The sequence below is a fragment of the Montipora capricornis genome, chromosome 11 (assembly GCF_036669925.1).
Source record: "Montipora capricornis isolate CH-2021 chromosome 11, ASM3666992v2, whole genome shotgun sequence".
Classification (NCBI taxonomy): Eukaryota; Metazoa; Cnidaria; class Anthozoa; order Scleractinia; family Acroporidae; genus Montipora; species Montipora capricornis.
The window spans coordinates 872663-877662 of record NC_090893.1 but is presented as its reverse complement, the minus strand read 5'-3'; the positions used below and the strand labels follow the sequence as shown (position 1 = coordinate 877662).

General features: G+C 42.5%; 1 pseudogene; it reads right to left on the bottom strand.

Moving 5' to 3' along the window:
- LOC138022987 (uncharacterized) overlaps nucleotides 1-5000 on the bottom strand; it is a 56505-nt pseudogene that overhangs the window by 41974 nt on the left and 9531 nt on the right.

Below are 5000 nucleotides of genomic sequence, written 5' to 3'. Positions count from 1 at the left end.
ACTTTGTTATTTGCATATTTTCACTTTGTTATTCGTGTGTCCTAGGAATTCTTTTACATGTTTCACTCATTATTGACTTGATAATGACGTTAAGCGAACGCCAAAACGTCGTCGCATTTTTAAACTTATAACCAAGGTGGCTTTTAATTTTTTAAACTTTTCAACTTTATCCCAATTCTTTTTATTGAAATAGTTCAAAAATGTATTCTTTTGTTTCTGTGCTAATTAGACGCACTAGCCTCACTCTCAAGAAACATTTCTTTTGTTGTTTTTTTTTTCATACAAACGAGGCTAGTGAGGTCCCCATTTATGCATTCGGTCTATGACCGTGAATCAGAACGGACTAAGATTTCACTACGTGGCGACATGTCGCTGCAAGTTCGTCATATCCCACTTCCACATTTTAATGTCTTTAAGTACTTTATGATCCCAAAATAACTCCGGACTGATTGCTGAAAACCTGGGGCGGACCTGGAGGGGGGGGGAGAGGTTTCACGGGGTTCGATTAAACCCCCTACATTAAAACACCTAACGTCAAAAACTTGTAACAATATAAAATAAATACAAGGACATCTTAAATAAGAAGGCTAATTCGCTGCTGTTTAAGGTAGCTAAAAGGTTTTCCGATATAAGAAGTACCGGTAATAATATTTTGGTTCCCTGCGAATGTGATTCTTTTTTCACCAGGCCTGTGATCCAGACATTTTCACTAACATTAACTGTTTGCTGCGAATTGTTTGCACTACGCCAGTCACTACGAAAAGCCCGTCACCTACGATGCTGTAGTTCAGAGTTTTGCCGAAAGATACCGCGAAGAATGCTTCTTGTGGATCCCGTCTTTGATGAAACACAAAGTTTAAAAAGGTTTAAATGCAGCATACTTTTATTAAAATTTTATAAATGAAAATTTTATCCGAAGTACATAACTTTTTTTCGCAATACGCGAGCGGGCGGAATTCTGCGAATCCTGCAATCTGATTGGCCCTGGGAGCGGGCGAAATTTTTCTGTCTTACCCGCCAACCCGGGCGGAATCCTAGCCCTGGTTGCGTGAGTGAGCATGTGTAATGACCTTAAATTTCCATTTTTTGGGACTGAATCCGTTTATGTACAAAAGTAAGTGTTTCAAAACAGATTTTTAGTAGACAAGAGGCGTGGAAATAGAATTCAAATAAAAGTGTTTCTCTTTGAAACGTTTAGTTTGTAAGTCGCGTACTGCATTCGCTATCAAACGCGGTGCGAGTCAACACTTAAAAAAAGTGACTTCAGAAAGGAAGAGAGAGAGAAAAAAGAAAAAAAGTTATTTACCAGCTAAGGGTCGGTCCTTATAGCGAAAAACTGTGATTTCGGTCTTGAAAAGACTGCCCTCGGCCAGCAGCCTCGGGCAGCATTTTCAAGACCTCAGTCACAGTTTTTCGCTACACGGACCTCCCAGCCGGCATATGACGTATATCAGTTTGTGCAGCTCTGTTATATTTTAATGCAAAAAAATGGAATTTTAACTTTAAAAATCGAGAAATTAAAACACGCTGACTTTGCCTCACAATGCCGGAAATCGAGTTTCCGAGGACTAAAAATTCCAAAATTTCCCAGGGATCCCCAACAGGCGCACTGCCCTCGGCGGCTCCTTTAATCGGAGCCCATTTTGTAAAAACCTGGATCCGCCCCAGGAGACGTGTATTTATCAGAACGCGAGACAATAGACCATTTTACAGTTGTGTGTTTAGTTACCTGGCCTATGAATGAAAGTCAGGCTGGAGTTGACATTGTTTTGATAGAAAGCTCACTGCTCTTCTTATGCAAATTCTTACTAAGTAGCATGACAAAACCATCATTAACATGAGAAAAGGAGGGAGGTCTGTATTATAACAAGGTCAACACCAGCCTCACTTTCATTTGAAGGCTTCTGCCCGGTTGTCCAAAAGACGATTAACGCTAATACCCAGATTAACAACTGATTAACCAAGGAGTTTATTTCTCTACGCCCAAATGCTGTTAAACGCTGATATTCGGCAAAACTTTACATTAGAGGAAGACAATCTTGAAAAACAAAAATAAGCAAAACAACTTTCACCAAAAAGTTAGAAACATGAAACAAAAGTTGACGCTAATCCTGGATTAAAGTTAATCGGCTTTCGAATAACCGGGCCAAAGTAACTAAGCACACAATTCAATCTCGACTCCAGAGCTCTTCTCTTGACTGAGGGAGAGAAGATCTCTGGGAAACCCTGAAACAAAGTGTCTTCTCATTGGTTTTCGTGAAGAACAATCAAAAACGTCTCTAATTGGTGCATTCATGTTAGCAGGAGGAGTGAGCAGTCGCCGTAAAGTTTAAATAGCCAATTCTTAGCTATAAGAACCCAACGGCGCATGTTTAAGGAGGCAGTTTGGCCCAGTGGTTAGGGCGCTTGCCTTGAGATCCAGAGATCCCGGGTTCAAGACCCGCTCTGACCACTTGCTCCTGGTAGTCCCTGGTTCAACTTCCCAGCCGCACTTGTAAATAGCCAACTGGTTTGCCTCCGGCCAGTTGGGATTCTTAACAGTTGTTGTTGTTCTGTTCTGTCGTTTCGTTGTGTTTCATTGGCCCTGAAAAGCTCCTATGGGGAGCGGTCAATTAAGTATGTATTGTATTGTATTGTATTGTATTCTCCTACATAGAGTTTCCCAGAGCCTTGGGTCGAACCGAGACTCTGGTGACGAGAATGTTACACAACTGTAAAGAGGTCTATTCAGAACTGCAAGTTGGAACAATTGAGACCGTCATCACTTAAGAATTACGTGGCTAAATGACCAAGATGTGTTTTGCGTTTCCTAATTTATAGGGGATGGGAGCAGGACTAAAAAGGGCGGGAGCCGGGAGATAAAGGTTCGGGAAGTGGGAGAGCAAGGAACGGGAAGCGGGAGGTTTTGAAGCCCCCTCATTGAATACTGCAGCATTCGCTAAAAGGTAAACTAAATTCCTGGCTTCATCTTTGAAAACGTTGTGCAATTCAAACAAACTTTTACCATCTCACCCCAAGCTCACGGAGAATCGTTGTTGCGTTACATAAATTTTATATGTTTTTTTTGTGGGGAATTTAGGCCCGTTTGAAACGCCGCATTTTACATGTGCCGAACGTAATGCAAATGAACGAAAACAATACATTTTTCTCATTTGCATTAGATTCGGCACATGTAAAATGCGACGTTTAAAACGGGCCTTGGCGATCGTTATTTAGGGCATTAAAACAAAAATACACCAGAATTTCTTACCTTGCCTCCTTGTCTTATTTATGGTATGTTCTTAGCATTTCTGGCCGTTTCAGCGAGATTCTAGGGAGTTTTAGTTCTACCCTTGCTCTCTCACAATTATATATGATCCCCCAAGGTTGATTACTTGCTGGCGTCGGTCTCGCATATCCACCGAAGGAAATCAGTGGTAAATTCACTCCGAACGCTCAGGTCGCCTCCAGATTTAACCCAATGCATGTTAAAATCCTCCTCTAACTAATGCCTTCTCTATCAGATAAAAACAGCTGCGGTGCGGGAATTTCGGCTCGCTAATGTAACGACTCCCTTCCATCGTGGAGCGTCGACAATGCTCTGCCACGAAGTTCCGTGAACGGCCGTTGGAAAACACCAAATTTGTTGCACACCGGGTGGGCGACGATGTCAGTGACAGATACACAGTAAACAAACTGAATGTTTATGTTTTGTTTGCGAAACATCTTTCATGCATCAGCATTTCCCTGAGCTTCGTCCGTTTGTGCGTGACAGCTGAGTACTTTCCCGAGAAGGGCCTCACGTTGTACCTGTCACTGAGACTAAAGCCTCGTCGCTCACCCTGTGTGTAATAAATTAAATTTGAATCTTGGGTCCGGTCGGTAAGGTGCTTCCAAACGGTTTCCTGCACGGAAAATCCAAATCAGCCCATTTTGGCGATTTTCAATACCTTTCCGTGAAAGTTTATCTGATATGACGATTGAAATATGTGGCAGCACCATCATCCTTGATCCGGCTCAGTGGAATTTCGGGTCAAATTGAGCTGCTTGGAACAATTTACAGCAGTTTGTGTTTCCGACTGCTTCATCGGAGTTTCCAACCTTGAAGATAATGTACCAGTGAAATTAAAGCTTCAACATCCCCCCCCCCGGGCAACCCACCGGGCATTTTTATTTTTGGAAAATTTTTGTTCAAATCCCCCCCCCCCCCCCCTCCCGGCCAAAAAGCTCAAATGCCTCATCATAGGTCCATTTCAGGTGATCAAATGCCCCCACCCCAGGGAAAATTACCAGATTACTGTTTTAACTTTTCAGTTGCTTCTATTATGCTTCTGAAGCTGTGTATGTAAACATGCTTTAATAGACAACACCAGGGAGAATCAAGGCCCTACATGGAGGACAGGTAACAGGTATAAATATCTCTTTCTGTAGGCCTTTGCTTTTCAACTAATCAGCTACGAATGCGGAATATTTACCTTTGAATGCATCTAAGTTTGTGTCCGCCATGATTTATCAACCCACGTGCAAACGTAAAATGAAATCGAGGCTAAAGATTAAATTCCCCACCCCCTATGCGTGGTGATCAAATGCCCCGCCCCCGGAAGACTAAGATGATCAAATTCCCCCCCCCCCCCCCCCCGAGCAGGAAAAGGAGTCAAATGTCCCAGGTATACCCGGGCGGGGGGGGGGGGGGGGCTGTTGAAGCTTCAATTTGACTGGTACATAAATACATAAAGAGAAAACAGCGAACCTAGAACCCACTGGAATAGCGCTGAAATGGCGAAAGTACGCCACAAAAATACTGATAAGGTATCGAGAAGACAAGGTAAGGCATTTTTGTTCAATAAATTAATGTTCTTTTATCTTCGACTCCTAAAGACGTTTGCAAATTCCCATACAAACGGTTATTATTTAACTGATCGTGATGCTCAAATTACATCGTTAGCTTAGGGTACCTGTGGTTTTTCACGTGAAATTTGATGTGGAATTCCCTCGTCAGGTGGTGAATTCTCCCATAGAAT